This window comes from Nicotiana tabacum, chromosome 1, assembly GCF_000715075.1.
Source record: "Nicotiana tabacum cultivar K326 chromosome 1, ASM71507v2, whole genome shotgun sequence".
Taxonomy (NCBI): domain Eukaryota; kingdom Viridiplantae; phylum Streptophyta; class Magnoliopsida; order Solanales; family Solanaceae; genus Nicotiana; species Nicotiana tabacum.
In genome coordinates, this window is record NC_134080.1 from 194850067 (window position 1) to 194869983 (window position 19917).

Below are 19917 nucleotides of genomic sequence, written 5' to 3' on the forward strand. Positions count from 1 at the left end.
CATATCAGCTTAGAATTTTATTGTAGAATCAGTTACTTGAAGTAATTAAAAGAATAATGCAGAATGATGATAGGTAAGTGGCTTGCCTAACCTTGTGTGGGGGACCTTCCCCTTAAGATTTGGTATTATTGTTAATTGAAATGCCTTGTACGTGAGGTGACGAGTGCGTACTTGTGCTAATTGTTGAAAATTCGATTTTTCATTAAGTAATTACTAGTATGTTTTCTTTCCGGTTTTTGTTACTTGCACTATTAAGCCTATTGTTAGCTTTGGAAAGCATGTCTAAGTGATTTATTTGCTTTATTTATTCAAACTGCTTACCTGAATTCTATGCATCATGCTAGGCTAGACTTATTTGTTTGCCTTAATATGGAATTTTGACAGTTCTGAGTATTTTTCTGTTGCTGCTGTGTATTTACATTGAGAATACGGATGTGGGATTCCGGTAGCTCCCCTTTGTCTGTTTATATTTGGGACTACGGATGTGGGATTCCGGTAGATCCCCCTGCACAATTATATGGAACTACGGGACTACACCCGGTAGATTCACCCATAACTGGGTATTTACATTTGGGACTACGAAATAGGATTCCGGTAGATCCCCACACACTATGATTTGGACTACGGGACGGTATTCCGGGAGACCTATTAGATATGTATATTTGGGACTACAGGACGGTATCCTGGGAGGTCCCCGATTGTTATTTTTGGTACTGAGCCGTATTTCTTTCTATGTATTTTGCCTCTGTAATTGTTGTTGATGTCCTTTATATCCTGTGTTACTTTTATTACTGTACTTATTTATACTGTTTTTCTCTACATTGTCGAACTTTATATTTTATTTAACCTCAGTAGGGCCCAAACCTTCCTTGTTACTACCCGACCGAGGTTAGGCTTGGCACTTACTGAGTACCGCTGTGGTGTACTCATGCGCTTTCTATGCATGTTTTTCATGTGCAGATCCAGGTACTTCGACCCAGTCCTATCACCTTCGAGGCTAGTCGACTACCCCAGAGACTTCGAGGTATATCTGCCGCGTTCGCAGATCGAGGAGTTCCTTTCTATTCTCGCTTTTAAGTATTACCTCTTCTGTGTTTCTTTTCCTTGGTAGATATTCTGGAGTTAGACACTATTAGATATTCAAAGGCTTGTGGTTTCATGGGTTTTCGGGTTTTGGGAATATGTATTGATTTTTGAGAGTTAATATTGTGTATCCGAGCGGCACCTTTAAACACTGTTTTATTACTCTATTTCTGGTTTAAATTATTTTCTTCCGCAAATTGGTTTGTTTTTCTGCATTATTAGGCTTACCTAGTCGTAGGTAACTAGGTGTCGTCACGATGGTTCACAGAGGGCGAACCGGGGTCGTGACAAGTTGGTATCAGAGCTCTAGGTTCATAGGAGTCATGGATTACAAGCCAGTTTATTAGAGTCTCACTGATCGGTATGGAGACATCTGTACTTATCTACGAGTGGCTATGTAATTGTTAGGAAAATTCCACTTCATTTGATTTCCTTGTCGTGCGCGATTTTGATATAACAATTCTAAACTTCTGTCTTCTATTCTCTCACAGATGGTGAGGACACACACTACCCGAGATGATCAGGTACCTGCGCCCCCTACTGTATCCATCAGAGGCCGGGGCCGGGGTAGAGGCCGAGGATGCACACGTGGTGCAGCCAGAGCACTTGCGCGAGCTTTCACCGAGGTACCATCAGCAGTTCCAGCCGGAGTCCAGGCACCTGATACGCCTACTGCTGCTACGACTCCAGCTCTTCAGGAGACTCTAGCACAGTTGATGATCATGTACACAACTTTGGCTCAGGCAGGGTTGCTTCCCCTTGCTGCAGCTACATCTCAGGCTGGGGGAGGAGCACAGACTACCGCCGCCCGCACTCCTGAGCAGCGAGTGCATATTGAGCAGGTCCCTGTGATTATTCCTGTACATCCTGTAGTCCGAGATCAGCCCGAGGACAAGGCAGCGACTTTTGAGGATGAGCAGCTGAGGCTTGAGAGGTTCAAGAAGTACAACCCTCCTATATTCAGTGGTCTAGCATCGGATGATGCTTTGGGATTTCTAGATGAGTGTTACCGTATTCTCCGTACCATAGGTATATCAGGATCGAGCGGGGTTTCCTTCACTACTTTCCAGCTTTGAGGAGCCGCCTATGAGTGGTGGCACACCTATGAGTTAGACAGTCCGGATGTGGCTGCTTCACTGACTTGGGCTTAGTTTTCAGATTTGTTCCTAAGAGAGTGTGTTCCTTAGAGCCTTAGGGATGCGTGGCATGCAGAGTTTGAGAATTTGCGCTTGGGTGCTATGATTGTCTTAGAGTATGCAGTCCGTTACACTAGTTTGGCTAGGCATGCACCAGCCATGGTTTCTACTATTCGTGAGAGGGTTCGCCAGTTTATTGAGGGCTTTATTCCTAACATCAGGTCTAGCATGGGTCATGAGTTGGACATGGATATTTATTATCAGCAGGTGGTGAGCATTGCTTAGAGGATTGAGGGTATGCATGCTAGGAAAAGAGAGGAGAGGGAGGCCAAGAGGTCTCGAGAGTCGGGCCATTATTCTGGTGCCCATGCCCCAGCTGCAGGTCGTCATGGTAGGGATTATATGAGTTGCCCTATTCATTCAGCTCTTCCAGAAGCCAGTGGTATCCCAACTCCTCCTAGACCTCAAGAGCCTTATTATGCACCTCCGGTATCTAGCGCGCCTCCTACGCAGGGTGCTTTCAGAGGTCAGTCCAGCAGAACTGGCCCGATCCAGTCACAGCCACCACTTCCTCCTAGAGTTTGTTTTGAGTGTGGTGACACATGCCATATGGTGAGGGATTGCCCTAGACTTGGGAGGAGTGCACCTCCACAGGCTTCTCAGCCACCGCGTGCCCCGCCGAGTTATCAGGCTATGGTTACAGCTCCAGTTGCTACCCCACCTGCTCATCCAGCCAGAGGTGGAGGTCGGGGAGGTAGAGGTCGCCCTAGAGAGGGAGGCCATGCTAGATATTATGCCCTTCCTACACATATCGTGGTTGTTGCCTCTGATTCTTTCATCACAGGTATTATACTGGTTTATCACAGAGATGCATCAGTTCTATTCGATCTAGGCTCCACTTACTTTTATGTGTCTTCTTATTTTGCTCCGCATTTGGGTGTACCTTGGAATTCTTTGAGTTCCCATGTTTATGTTTCTATTCCTGTGGGAGATTCTCTTGTTGTGGACCACATTTATCGGTCGTGTTTGGTTGCTCTTAGTGGTTTTGAGACCAGAGCCGATTTATTGTTGCTCAACGTGGTAGATTTTGATATTATCTTGGGCATGGACTGGTTGTTCCCCCATTATGCTATTCTTGATTGTCACGCAAAAACTGTGACGCTGGCTATGCTAGGTGTACCGCGTGTTGAGTGGAGGGGTACTTTAGATCACACTCCCAGTAGAGTTATTTCTTTTCTTAAAGCTTAGCGTATGGTTGAGAAGGGGTGTGACGCGTATTTAGCCTATGTGAGAGATGCCAGTATTGATACCCCTTCAGTTGATTCAGTCCCAGTTATGTGTATAGGATTTTCCCAATATGTTTCCAGCTATTTTCCGAGCATGCCGACGGATAGAGATATTGATTTTGGCATTGATCTATTGCCGGGCACTCAGCCCATTTCGATTCCTCCGTATCGTATGGCTCCTGCTAAGTTGAAAGATTTGATGGATCAGTTACAGGAATTGCTTGATAAGGGTTTTATTCAGCCTAGTGTATCATCTTGGGGTGCTCCTGTCTTGTTTGTGAAGAAAGAGGATGTTTCTATGCGTATGTGTATCGATTATCACCGGTTGAACAAGGTTATAGTGAAGTACCATTATGCTTTGCCTCGTGTTGATGACCTATTTGACCAGCTTCAGGGCGCACGGGTGTTTTCTAAGATGACCCTCGGATCAAAATCACACTATCGAATCGGAAACTTCAAAATTTTGACTTTCGGCATTTCAAGTCTAAATTAGCTACGGACCTCCAAAACACAATCCGAACACAATCCTAAGCCCGAAATCACCCAATGGAGCTAACGGAGCCATTAGAATTCCTTTTCGAGGTTTTCTTTATATTGTTCCGACTACGGTCAACTTTCCAACACTTAAGCTCTCATTTAGGGACTAAGTGTCCCAAAACTCTCCGAAACTCAATATCGAGCATCCCGGCGATTTTTAACCTGCCTGTCCAATATTGCCATTGGCTCCTGTACATAGGATAGATCCTTGTCCAACTGGACTGAACTGAAATCCAACACGTGCGACGGATCACTGTGAAATCTCCAGAGCATCGAAACATGAAATACTGGATGAACTCCTGCCAAGCTGGGAGGTAAGGCAAGCTCATAAGCAACCTCCCTAACATGCCTCAATATCTCAAAAGGGCCAATAAACCTCGGACTCAACTTCCCTTTCTTTCCAAATCTCATAACGCCATTCATAGGCGAAACCCGAAGCAGAACCCTCTCTCCAACCATGTAGAAAATATCACGAACCTTCCGGTCCGTGTAACTCTTCTGTCTGGACTGGGCTGTACGGAGTCTATCCTGAATCACCTTAACCTTCTCCAATGCATCCTGAACCAAGCCTGTGCCCAATAATCTGGCCTCACCCGGCTCAAACCAACCCACCGGGGATCTACACCGCCTACTATATAAAGCCTCATACGGTGCCATCTAAATGTTGGACTGATAGTTGTTGTTGTAGGAAAACTCTACCAATGGTAAGAACTGATCCCAAGACCCTCCAAACTCAATCACACACGCATGAAGCATATCCTCAAGAATCTGAATAGTGCGCACGGACTATTCGTCAGTCTGAGGGTGAAATATTGTACTCAACTCATGCTGAACGGCCCTCCAAAATTGTGATGTGAACTTAGTACCTCTATCTGAAATGATGGAAACTGGAATACCATGCAGGCGAACAACCTCCCGAATATAAATCTCCGCCAACCGCTCCAAATAATAAGTAGTACACACAGGGCAGACTGGGTCAGCCGATCCACAATCACCCAAATAGCATCAAACTTTCTCAAAGTCCGTGGGAGCCCAACTACAAAGTCCATGGTGATCCGCTCCCACTTCCACTCTGGAATCTCTATCTGCTGAAGCAACCCACCTGGTCTCTAGTGCTCATACTTCACCTGCTGATAGTTAAGGTACCGAGCTACAAATCCAACTATATCTTTCTTTATCCGCCTCCACCAGTAGTGCTGCCTCAAATTCTGATACATTTTCGCGGCACCTAGATGAATGGAATACCACGAACTATGGGCCTCCTCCATAATCATCTCCCAAAGACCAACAACATTGGGTACACAAATCCGGCCCTGCATCCTCAATACACTGTCATCATCAATAGTCACATCTCTGGCATTATCGTGCTCAACCTTGTCCTTGAGGACAAACAAATGAGGGTCATCATACTAATTCTCCCTGAGACGATCAAATAAGGAATACTGAGAAACCACACAAGCTAGAACCCGACTGGGCTTCGAAAGATCCAATCTCACAACTGGCTGGCTAAGGCCCGAACATCCATCGCCATAGGCCTCTCCGATAATGGTAAATAAGCCAAACTCCCCAAACTCTCTGCCTGGCGACACAAAGTATCGGCCACCACATTGGCCTTGCTCGGGTGATACAAAATAGTGATATCATAGTCCTTCAGCAACTCTAACCACCTCCTCTGGTGCAAATTTAGATCCTTTTGCTTGAACAGGTGCTGCAAGCTCCGATGATCAGTATAAATCTCACAAGGCACAATGTATAAATAATGGCGACAGATCTTCAAGGCGTGGAAAATGACAGCTAACTCAAGGTCGTGGACAGGGTAATTCTTCTCATGTACCTTTAACTGTCTAGACGCGTAGGCAATCACCCTACCGTCCTGTATCAACACCGCTTTGAGGCCGATCCTCGAGGTATTACAATAGACCGTATAAGACCCCGAACCTGTAGGCAGTATCAAAATTAGGGCTGTAGTTAAAGCTATCTTGAGCCAACTTTGCACGGCCTCTATTTTTTTCGGATCCACCTAAATACCCTCACTCGATACCATGTGGCCTAGGAATGCCACGGAATCCAACCAAAACTCACATTTCGAGAACTTAGCATATAACTTCTTCTCTCTCAGAGTTTGAAGCACAGTACTCAGGTGCTGCTCATGATCTTCCCAACTCCGGGAGTACACCAGAATATCATCAATAAAGACAATGACAAACGAGTCAAGATACGGCCGAAACACACCGTGCATCAAATGCATAAAGGTTGTTGGGGCATTGGTCAGCCCAAATGACATAACAAGGAACTCGTAATGACCATACCGATTCCTGAAAGCAGTCTTTAGGATATCTGGTTCCCGAATCTTCAACTAATGGTAACCTGAGCACACAGATTACATTTGGAAATATGGCCTACACTTTCGAGCGGCAACCACGAGAGCTTGCACCAATATTTCTAGATGTGGGTAGCGGAATTCTACTCCCATTAAAATGTTACTAACATAATAGATAGGAGATTGCATACCTTTGTCCTCAAGGAATAAAACGACACTTACCGGTACCTTCGAGACCGCTAAGTAAATCAACAGGATTCATGGGTTTCCGTGTTTTGGGAAAGTGTATTGGTTTTAAGAGTTAATATTGTGTATACCGAGTGACACTTTTAAACTCTATTTTAATACTCTATTTCTGTTTTAAATTATTTTCTTCCGCAAATTTGGTCTATCTTACGCATCTTAGGCTTACCTAGTCGTAGATACTAGGTGCCGTCACGATGGTTCACGGAGGGCGAACCGGGGTCGTGACACTATTAAATCTGTAATGTCTGAGGAACTACGAATTAGGAAAGTAAGGGTTCAAATATTGCTATATTGGGGGTCTTTGAGTCTTGACACATCGATGGTTAAAATAATTATAATTAAGTCAAGTAGGCATTACTTCATTAGGGGTTTATGAAAAATGGATTGTATTGTTATGAAAATCTACGTGGTATACCCATTCGAAGTACTAGTTAACTCCATATATGTTACGATCCAAATACCATTATAGGTCGTGATGGTGTCCAACATCATTGTTAGGCAAGCCAACACTAATCAACTAATGAATTCCCGTTTTAAATAAATTAGTAAGTGATAGATTCTCCTTATTTGATAAAAATTTAGGAGTTTGAAACTTTACCATAAATAAATGGAAACAATAAATACGAATCGAAATCATGTAAGTAAACCAAAATCATAAGTCTACTGGTGTGTGTGCCAAGACCTGATATCATAAGTATGTGGGCAATCTAGTAGAATATACAAAACCATGCTAGCCTACTGTCTGAAAAGAAATAAATAGAAAATAAAGACGTAAGAGAGACTTCAACTGCTGCAGAACACCTAAAAAGGGCAACTCACCGGGAAGTCTCAAGCTAGGGAATCAATTCTACGCGCCGGACAGGTGGTCAGATGTACCTGCCTTAAATCATGTACAATCAATTACAAAAGTGTAGCGTGAGTACATAAAAACAAATACCCAGTAAGTATCTCGTCTAACCTCGAAGAAGTAGTGACGAGGGGTCGACTCCGACACTTACTAGGGCCAACAATATAATAATATGAAGCTCAAATTTTAAATCATAATGTATATAGATAAAAGTATGCTCAAAATACGACTAATAACTGGAAAATCCTTCCATCATATTTAAGAATTCAAAGCACTTTCTTCATTTAAAGACAAGTAACCTTTCAAGCAGCAAATTATACAATCTATAAAAAGCTCCGGTTCTATTATCACACACAAATACCACCAAGGACGTTCAGTCTAATCCAACATATATATAAACTACATACTACTGATGGTCGAATGGCGTGAACTATAGATACATCTATTAACATGACGAGGCGAACAGCCCGCTCCCATGAGAGTAGTGGAAATAGTCACCCCGCTCGTAGAATATACTTGCAACACGGTTAAATGTAAATATAACATAATTTTCCTCAATTCTTTTCAAAATAATAAATTCACTTGAAACCTTTGAAATCTTGAAATCCTCAACTTAGTTCCATTCAATGTAAATCAACAAATATATTCAGATAACAGTACCCACAAAGCATGGTGTAAGCCTAGAACTACCCCGACATAACAAGAATAGGAGCTACGTACGGACTCTCGTCACATCGTACATATTTATCCCCCACAATTAATCATATAATATTTAAGTTCACCTATGGGAAAATTTCCCTCTTACAAGGTTAGAAAAGAGACTTAACTCGTCTCAGGCCTACTTCCAACTTAAGAATGCACTCAAACCCTCAAACCGGAGCCGAACAATCCAAAACTATTCAAATAGTGTAGAAGCCAATCATTATAGGTTCAAAAGTTCATATTCTAACTATTAAAGTGATGACCCAACCCCAAAGGCAAGATTCCTAAAATTCACCTCCGGGCCCACGTGCCCGGATTCTAGAAATATTCGAAGGAAGTTGTTACCCATAACCTAAGGAACATATGTAACAATCCGAAAAAAATTTGGCTTAGGTATGAATGAGTTAAAAGAGTAGTAAGGATATATTTTGATCATGTGAAGTCCCATCGAGATGATTATGGGTGAAAATAGCTATTTCAAAATCAAGATGGAAAATGAGGTGCATAAGATTTGACAAAATCGCCTATGTTTGTAGAAGGTTCATATTCCAATAGGTTTTAGTGAAAATATGTAAGGAATTTTGGAAAATCCAAAGCATGAAAGTTATAGGCCTTTGAAATATCTTTCCAACGATATATTGTGCAGTTCAAACGAAGCTTTGTGCAAATGGTTATACCCATTTTACTGAGAGGTATGCAACCGCCACGGTCCTGCCGCGTTTTACTGCAGCTGCGGTGGCGAGGCAGTGTCTCAGCGATTTACCGTGGTCGGAACCGCAGTCATGCCAACCGGGACGCGGTGGACGACTTGGGAGGTCATTGTTTTAGCCTTATTTCATCCCCTACAGCCCCAAAACATAAAAAACTTGTCCTAGAAAGGAAAACTCTCAAAAACCTAACTCCTTAAAGGTCCCTCCACCACCCAATATAAGTTCTAATGGTGATTCTATGTTTATCTCAATTACCCAAAATCTTATTAACATGGGTAAACCCTCCATATCATTAGATATTTGATTGGGACATCATTGTTGAGAGAAGAAACCTTAGAACTCGAATTCAAGGAGATTGAACGTCAAAAGGTAATATCTTCACCCTCTAATTAATTCTATCATTGAATTAATGATTATAGACTCTAGTTCATGAGATATGAGTTGATGTGTTTGATAGAAAAGCATGAACGGTGATAGGTTTGGGTTGTTGATTGGTTATTATTGCTTATAACCATTTGAGACTTTAGAATTTATCTAGAAGCAAGAGAATGGGTTATTGGGTGTAGAGACACCATTAATGAGGGCTATGAAGCTTTATGCCACCAAGTGTTTGATAAAATGCCTAATTGACCAAAACATGAGTATTATTGCTAATATGGAATCCCCTTCACTTGTATTTATATAGATTGAAGTTCAAGGGTTGGCGAATGTTGTATTACGCTCAAGAACAGGAAGTTAAGGTATGTGATGCTAACTCTCTATGTTTGGGAATGTTAATGATTCTCCCCACATTACGTTTCTTTTACGACGTATCAATTGCCTCAGAAATATAGTTAAGCCTAGTTCCTTGAATAGTTGTAGAACATCTATTCTCTAGCTTCATAACTTTTTCATGACTTTCATTCTGAACGTTGTGGGCTCAGTGCGTATTCAATATAGACTTTGGTTTAATTCCCCCGAGTCTTAGTATAGATTACTCAGTATGCCATAAATAGTTGAAGTTTCAGTGTTCATAATCAGTTCAGGAATACATGTCTCAATCTAGTCCTATTTAGTATTCCAGTATTATGTAACTCAGTGTGATCCAGTATTCCAGTATTATGTAACTCAATGTGATTCAGTATTTCACTATCATATATTGCAGTATGATTCTCAATTCCTGATTTTAAATCCATGAATGTTGAACACTTGTATTTGGGCCTTAGTCCGTAGTTTATGCTTTATGCATCTTTGGGTCTGAGGCCGTAGTTTATGCTTTATGCATTTTGGACCTAAGGTCGCAATTATGTATACGTATACTTGGGCCTGAGGCCATAGCTTGTGCACATATATATATTGGGCCTGAGGCTGCAGTTTAATATTCAGATAAATAGGTTGTTCATTATTCAGAATAGGGAGTATTCATATTCTTACTTCCTTTCAGTTCAATTATTAGTTACTGTTCAGTTATCAGCTATCATATCAGTTACCAGTTATCAGTTCAGTTATCAGTTATCAGTTCAATTACCAGTTATCAGTTATCAGTTATCATTTCAATTTCTGTTTGAATAGTTATCATTTCAGTTATCAATTATAAATTCTCAGTTATCAGCTTAGTTTCAGTTTCATCATTTATAATTCTTTCTTTCAGTTGCTTTACATACCAGTACAATTCAAATGTACTAACATCCCTTTTGCTCGGGGCCTGCATCTCACAATGCAGGTAATGATTTATAGGTTGATGATTCCGAGCGCTAGGAGTCTCGTACCAGCTATTTGGTGATCCCCAGTTCTTTCGGGGCATTATCATTACTATAGCCTTCAGTATTTTCAGACAGTTAGTGTTTACAGTACTTTATTAGAGGCTTCATAGACTAGAGTAATAGTTAGAAAGAGTCTCGGACTTTTCATATTAAGCTATGTTGGCTACAAATATGTTTCAGAATTGTAGTAGTATTTTCGCACTTTGATTTATATCATCCAAACTTTCACTATATTAGCATGTGTTAGTTTATCTTCCGCATTCAGTATGTTATGATACCACATGTTGATTCAACCAGCCAGTTGGTTCGCTCGGTCACATGTAGTCAAGCACCGAGTGTCGTGTTACGTCCAGGCCCAGGTTTGGGGCATGACAAAGCTTAGTATCAGAGCACCAGGTTCAAGAGTCCTAGGGAGTCTATGAAGCCGTGTCTAGTGGAGTTTCCTTTATATGTGTGTGCCGGCCACTCATATAAATGGTTAACTACCAAGACATCCAGGATTGTCTCATTTCTTTCTACTCTAGATCGTGCCATGAATCTTAGAGCAATAGGTAACCTTTTCTTCCGATCAAATTCCAAACGTATTGGATGCCCAAGTGACGCGCAGGAGAAACCTAAAGTCCTAGAGAGGATAATTTCCCATTGAGGTATAATTATGGAGTACAGGTTGGTAAATACGAGAGTTTAGAGGATGTAAAAATTGGGATGCAATAGATAGTGTTACAGATTAGAGCATAACCTTATCAGAAAGTACAAAAGCAGTTATCATGTCTTATGGTTATTCAGTACGCCAGTATTCAGTTATATGTTTACCAGATATCCAATTTTGAGTGTATCAAAATTTCTATAGACTTGTGAGTATACAGTGATGCATATGGATGCTCAAAGAGAATGTAAGTAACAGTGATTATAGCAAAATCTTTGCATGTTTTAGGGATTAAGACCCAAGACTCACGGGATGGTGCATAAAGTGATTTATCAGATATATATGGCAGTGTATCCATATGTCAGACCCCACGATGTATCAGGATAAGGATTCAACTGCAACGGGCATAGAATTGATCACTATAGCTTTGGACAGAAAAGGGCCTAAGGGTAAAATACCTAGGAGTCAGAAACGTTTGTTATTATCAAAGATATGATTTCATACAACTCATGCAAATGACTAGAAGATATGATGTATTAAATGAGAACCAAGAGCAGCCAATAGTGAATTTCAGGGAATGATTTTAAGTTGTTCATATTTATTCAAATCAGAACTAGAAAGTACCACGTTAGTAAGTTACTATAAGAAGCAGCTATTGGTGTAAGATAAAAGATATGACAGTTCCCCTTGATGTGACTATGTGTTTAGGTTGGAGGTTTATAATCTGATATGATTTTGAAGTGTATAGAAAGTTTGGGGTTAGATATTCCAATTTTGTTTAAGATATATGAGTTTTCCCTAAGTGCGATCCATGTGCATAGTTCAAAAAGAATGATAGTGCACGGCAAAAGAATATGGTCAGATGATGAGGGAAGTTAGGAGTAACCTTATGTTTCACTTTAGTTATTCAAAGTAGAACATGAACACATGACGCTAGCAGGTAGTTAGCAACAAAATAGTGAGTATGATTGAGTAGATACAGTGAATTAGCACTTTCAGCAGAGCTAGTAGAGGTACAATTTGATTCACTTAGCTAGGTTAACTCTAGTGAGTGGATGACAGTTTGAAATACCGAACGTGTGTTAGAACCGAAAGAGTTTAAGTTAAACTCGAAGTACAGTAGAAGAAAGGGAAATCAGCTAGGTAGTGACAGAGCAAACTACAGAAGAATTGCCTTTAAGAATTATCAAAAAGGGGTCTTCCCAAGATTGACAGTGTGAGCAAAGTTAAATCATTAAGATCATGTATGATAGTTGTGAATTCATTAGCTCTTAATTTATGTAGGTAATATAGTTTTCCTAGTAAGAAAGATTTCTCAGAAGTTAGTTGGAAGATGAGTCGTCATTGACGTAGAGTGCAAAGAATTACAGAAAACAAGGAAAGTTATTTGGGCCACAACAAAAAAAAGGAAGGATCCACAAGTATAAGACCTTTGGTCTAAGGGGTGATGTGAAGACCATCAATAAGTCCAGATGGAGATTTGAAACCTATAGTTAGCATGGGATATGAAAAAAAAAATCAGTTCGGTAATGAGGGAAAATTGTATAATTACCACAAGGATTATGTCTATCATGTGTAAGAAATACAAAGTGATTAGAATGATCACCAGGCTTAGTTATTGATGATAAAGTGATCACATAAAAGTTGTAAAATCATGCCTATTTATGTGTCACGAGGGTAGTGCCATTGCACGAGAATCTAGTCTTCGGAATACTGGTCAAAGACTTAGTTCACAACAATTCTATAAGTGTTTTCAGGAAATGCTTAAGAAGATAATCAACTATGGGAAGTATAACTCATGATCGAGGTAGATAAGACAACTCTGGTGAAAAAAGTTCACCGCTTAGACTAGCTAGGAGTTCAATTTGCGTACTCCAAAGATAATAGAGTTATTGTCTAAAATATGACTTGGGGGGGGGGGCCCTTAGTAGGCAAAGTGAAGAAGAAATAGTTGATGATCCCTACTTGTTGTACCTGAAAGAGGGGATTCATAGGCATAAAATGATAGCTTTGGAATAAGGGGAGATGAGAGTGCTTTGAGGTACCACGACAGATTATGTGTTCCAGACATAGATGGACATAAAGAGGGAAGATCATGCTAGAAGCCCAGAATTTCAGGTATTCTATTTACTCAGGTACCACAAATATGTATCATGGTCTTAAGGAGATTTATTGGTGGAACGACATGAAAAAGGACATTGCAGACTTTATGGACAAGTATCTGAATTATTAGTAAGTGAAAGTTGAGCAGCAGAAAACCCAATGTTTTATCACAGAATACACATATTTTGAGTGGAGATGGTAAATATGGGCTTTATAATAGGATTATCTTGATCATTTTGAAAGCATGATTTGTATGGCCGAAGGTGTAGATCACCAATTGGTTGGTCGAAAGTTGGAGAAAGGGAGTTGATGGGACCAAATTTGGTCTATGAGACTATAGAGAAATTGAAGTTAATTCAAGAGCATTTGAAGATAACTCAGAACCGCCAAAAGTCCTATTCGAATGTGCGGCATAGAGACCTAGAGTTTCAAGTTGATGATTGGCTGTTTTTGAAAGTTTTGCATGTGAAAGGCGTTATGAGATTTAAAAAGAAGGGGAAGCATAGTCCCTGCTATGTTGGTTCGTATAGAATCTTGTGAAGGATCAGTCAATTAGCTTATGAGTTGGAGTTACCACCAGAGTTAGTGGTGGGACAACCGGTATTTCACGTGCCATGTTATAACATTCAAGTTTCCAACACTCAAATACTCATGTTAATTCAGTACTCAAATACTCATGCCAGTTCAGTACTCAGATACTCATGCCAGTTTAGTACTCAGATACTCATGTCAGTTCAATACTCAGATACTCATGCCAGTTCAGTATTTAGATACTCATGTCAGTTCAATACTTAGATATTCAAGTCAGTTCAATACTCAACTACTAATGTCAATCCAATACTTAGATATTCATGCCAGCTTAGTACTCAGATACTGATGTTATTTCAATACTCAAATATTCGTGCAAGTTTAATATTCATATATACATGTTCGTTTAGTATTCACGTATCCATGGCCGACCAATATCCAAATAATGCAGTAGTTATTCAGTTCAGTATCTCAACAGTTCAGTAATCATGAATTCATTCAATTTAGTATGCAAGTCTTAATGAAGTTCATGTTTCTACTAGACCCGTTTAAGGTCCGAAGTTAGCAGAAGTTGCAGCCAGGACCTTCATTCGAGGACGAATGATTCCAAGGGGGAGATAATGTAACACCCCAAAAAAAATTCGGCTTAGGTATGAATGAGTTCAAGGAGTAGTAAGGATATAATTTGATCATGTGAAGTCCCATCCGGATGATTATGGGTGAGAATAGTTATTTCAATATCAAGATGGAAAGTGAGGTGCATAAGATTTGATAAAATAGACTAAGTTTGCAGAAGATTCGTATTCCAGTAGGGTTTAGTGAAAATTTGTAAGGAATTTGGGAAAACTCAAAGTATGAAAGTTGTAGACCTTTGCAATACCCTTCCGACAATATATTGTGGAGTCCAAAAGGATCTTTCTGCAAAACGTTATGCTCGTTTTACAGAGAGGTGTGCAACCACCATGGTCCTGCCGTATTTTACCGCGATCGTGGTGGGGAGGCAGTGTCTCAGCAATTTACCGTGGTCGGGACCACGGTCACGCCAATCGGGACGTGGTGGACAACTTGGGAGGTCATTGTTTTAGCCTTATTTCGTCCCCTACAGCCCCAAAACATAAAAACCTTGTCCTAGAAAGGAAAATTCTCAAAAACCTAACTACTTAAAGGTCCCTCCACCACCCAAGGTAAGTTCTAATGGTGATTCTATGTTTATTTCAATTCCCCAAAATCTTATTAACATGGGTAAACCCTCTATATCATTAGATATTCGATTGGGACATCATTGTTGAGAGAAGAAACCCTAAAACTCGAATTCAAGGAGATTGAATGTCAAAAAGGTAATATCTTCACCCTCTAATTAATTCTATCATTAAATTAATGATTACAGACTCTAGTTCATGAGATATGAGTTGATGTGTTTGATAGAAAAGCATGAACGGTTATAGGTTAGGGTCGTTTATTGGTTATTATTGGTTATGGGTGTTGATTACGTTATGGGTGATAAAGAATGATGTTGATTATAACCATTTGAGACTTTAAAATTTATCTAGAAGCAAGAGAATGGGTTATTGGGTGTAGAGACACCATAAATAAGGGCTATGAAGCTTTATGCCACCAAGTGTTTGATAAAATGCCTAAGTGACCAAAACATGAGTATTATTGCTAATATGGAATCTTTTTGACTTGTATTTATATAGATTGAAGTTGAAAGGGTTGGTGAATGTTGTATTACGCTCAAGAACAGGAAGTTAAGGTATGTGAGGCTAACTCTCTATGTTTGGGAATGTTAAGGATTCTCCCTATATTATGTTTCTTTAACGACGTATCAATTTCCTCAGAAATATAGTTAAGCCTAGTTCCTTGAATAGTTGTAGAACTTCTATTCTCTAGCTTCATAACTCGTTCATGACTTTCATTCTGAACGTTGTGAGTTCAGTGCGTATTCAATATAGACTTGGGTTTAATGCCCCTGATTCTTTGTATATATTACTCAGTATGCCATAAATAGTTGAAGTTTCAGTGTTCATAATCAGTTCAAAAATACATGTCTCAGTCTAGTCCTATTCAGTATTCCAGTATTATGTAACTCAGTATGATCCAGTATTCTAGTATTATGTAACTCAATGTGATTCAGTATATCACTATCATATATTGCAGTATGATTCTCAATTCCTGATTTTAAATCTCTGAATGTTGAACACTTGTATTTGGGCCTAAGACCGCAGTTTATGCTTTATGCATCTTTGGGCCTGAGGCCGCAGTTTATGCTTTATGCATTTTGGACCTGAGGTCGCAGTTATGTATACGTATACTTGGGCATGAGGGCGCAACTTGTGCACATATATATATTGGGCCTGAGACCACAGTTTAATATTCAGATAAATAGGTTGTTCATCATTCAGAAAAGGGAGTATCATATCCTTACTTCCTTTCAGTTCAATTATTAGTTACCGTTCAGTTATCAGCTATCATATCAGTTACCAGTTATCAGTTTAGTTATCAGTTATCAGTTCAATTACCAGTTATCAGTTATCAGTTATCATTTCAGTTTCAGTTTGAATAGTTACCATTTCAGTTATCAATTATAAATTCTCAGTTATCAGCTTAGTTTCAGTTTCAGCATTTATAATTCTTTCTTTCAATTGCTTTACATACCAGTACAATTCAAATGTACTGTCATTCCTTTTGCCCGGGCCTGCATCTCACAATACAGGAAATGATTTACAGGTTGATGATTCCGAGCGCTAGGAGTCTCGTACCAGCTATTTGGTGATCCCCAGTTCTTTCGGGGCATTATCATTACTATAGCCTTCAGTATTTTCAGACAGTCAGTGTTTACAGTACTTTATTAGAGGCTTCATAGACTAGAGTAACAGCAAGACAGAGTCTCAGACTTTTCATATTAAGCTAATGTTTCCTACAAATATGTTTCAGAATTGTAGTAGTATTTCCTCACTTTGATTTATATCATCCAGACTTTCAGTATATCAGCATGTGTTAGTTTATCTTCTGCATTCAGTATGTTATGATACCACATGTTGATTCAGCCAGCCAGTTGGTTTGCTCGGTCACATGTAGTCAGACTCCGAGTGTTGTGTTACGTCCAGGCCGAAGTTCGGGGCGTGAACGCATAAATATATGATTATCACTAAGTTTCATGGTCAATTTCGTGGTAAAAATCTCATTCTTGTAAAACCCTAGGTTTTTCATCTAAACCCATGATTTTCACAATTTATACATGTTAATCTACCCATAATCTAAGTATTTAACTCACATATGGTAGAAATTACTTACCTCCAAAAGCTATGAATATCCCTCTCAAGAAGCTCCAAAAAGCGCCCAACAATGGAGTGAAAATGAGTCAAAAATACCTAAGTCCTATATTAAATAATGTGCACTGCCTCCAACTTTTCCGCACCTGCGGTCACTGGGCCACATCTGCGCCCCCGCTTTTGCGAACAAGGGTCCACTTCTACGGAAATGGGTTGGGTTGGCTAGCATCGCACCTGCGGACGGGCTCCCACTTCTGCGGCACCTGGGCTGCTCTTCCTTAGTTTCTTCTATGGTGTTTGGCCCGCACCTGCAAGCTCGCACCTACGCCTTACCAACTGCAGGTCCGGTTATGACAGCAGCTGAAGCTTCAGCTCTTGCTCCAACTTTCAACTCGGTCCAGGCCTCGTCCGATTGACGCTTGGGGCCCCTGAGATCCCGCCCGAACATACCAACAAGTTTGGAATCATAAAACGGACTTACTCCAACTCTTGGAATGCCCTAAACAACACTAAAACTAAGAATCACACCCTAAAACCAATTGAATCAAACTTATGAACTTCAAGTTTCTTCAATTTGCTTACAATGTGCGGAAACGTACTTATACTACTCGGAATGACACCACATTTTGTGTGCAAGTTTTACATGACAATACAGAACTATTCTCGGTCTCAAAATCTCGTTTGAACCCCGATATCACCAAAACCCACTCCAAACCAAATTTAAAGAACTTCTAAAAACCTTCATGAACCAACTTTCACTATTAGGTGCCAAAACACTCCCGGGTTGTTCAAAACTCAATCCAGACATACGTCCAAGTCCGATATTATCATACGAATCTATTGGAACCGTCAATCCCGATTTCGAGATCGTTTACTCAAAATATTGACTGAAGTCAAACTTGGCCTTTTAGGCCAACCTTAGGAAACCAATTGTTCCAATTTCTACCCAAACTCTTCCAAATCCCGAATCAACCATCCCGCAAGTTATAAATCAGAAAAAGTAAGTACTGGAAGTCTCATTTCGGAGAACAGGGTTCTAGAAAGCAAAACGAGTGATCGGGTCATTACAATATACATTTTAAATATTTATTTTACTTTATATACCTACTTTATAAAAGTTTAGTCACTTTTTATATCTTTAATATCATCATATATCATTAAACAAAATCTCACCTTTTAAGGGACTAGATTATATCTCACAAATTTTTTAACGTATCTTTATTCAATATTTTATTGGGATAGTATCAGATCTCTCAAACTATAAAACACCAATTGCGAAAATCCCTCTTTAAATACTGTTTTCCAAACTAAAAAATTATAGAATATTTGGGTTGTATATTGTATTCTAAATTAAAATATTGTGATATATTTAGTTTTAATATTGCATTCTAAATTAGAATATTGTAGTATGTTTTGTTTGAATATTGTATTCCAAATTAGAATATTATTGTATATCTAGTTTGAATATTGTATTTCAAATTAGAATATTATAGTATTTGAATAATGTATTATAAATTAAAATATTATAGTATATTTAGTTTAAATAATATATTATAAATTAGAATATTATGATATGCTTGGTTTAAATATTGTACATGTCATTAAAATATTGTGGTATGTTCGATTTGAATTATATACCAAATAGAACATTGTGGTATGTTTAGAATATATGGAGAGATTTGATGGTATAGAGTGTACAATATCATAAATGAAGCTTTGATAGAAAATAGGAATATGGTTTAATTAGGAGAGGTGTGAATCTCAAAATTCACTAAGTACACATTTTAATAATTAAGGCTTTATTTAAGGGATATTATCCCTTTACTAATAGTGGTACTTACAGGCATAAGATTCTTTACCAAGATATGCGATGTAATTTTTCTACGGGTATGCAGTGTAATTTTCATAGTTAGAGCATAATAATTAAAGAGATCTATAGGGGGTATACGTTGTTATTTTCTCGTTATAGCGGTCCATCTGAAAGATGGACTGCAGAAGAGCTTAGGGCTCAAACACACTCAAGCCTAAGAACAACTTATTAATACGTAGATGCTAGAGTGCAGGAGCAAGAAATTTCTGGTAAATTTCAGTTACGACGTCCTAACTGATTTCTTCTTCTCTCTTCTCTCTTCTCTTCTCTCTGTTCGTCTCTAATCTTCCCATTTCTTCTTCTTCTTTCAGGTCATTTATGGAGTAGTTCTGAATCAATGTTGTATTTTAATTCTTAATCGAGATTAATAAAAGTGTTCATGCTACTCCTCATTAACTTTTTCTTAATTTTGTTTAGAAATTCTAGTACATTATAAAATTCCTTAGGCCTTAGTATTGCGATGAAAAGTGATGCATATATTTTTTTTTATTCCAACAATTAAGGCTAATAGATTTTGATGTATTCTGAAATGATTATATGTCCAATAGATGCGCTTTGAAAAAAAATTCTTTTCGAAGATGGCAAACTTCTTTTTTCTATATTTAAGTATCATGCATAAGCTAAGCAGTCTGCAGTGGATCGAAACCAGACTGAAACAGTTTAAAAAGGAAGTAATAACTACAATTTTGGGAGCTACAATCTACCATACATAGACTGCTAGAATCTGGTAGCTCTTTATAGTAGCTAATGTAAATAAAAATTTTGTAATTACACAGATAAAAAAAGAGATCACAGAGAAAGTGGATTTGCTAAGAGGATCGAAGAGATCCCATAGGTGTAGTTTATTGATTAGGAGATTGTGTAATTAATTTGTCAGGGGCCTAAGCAA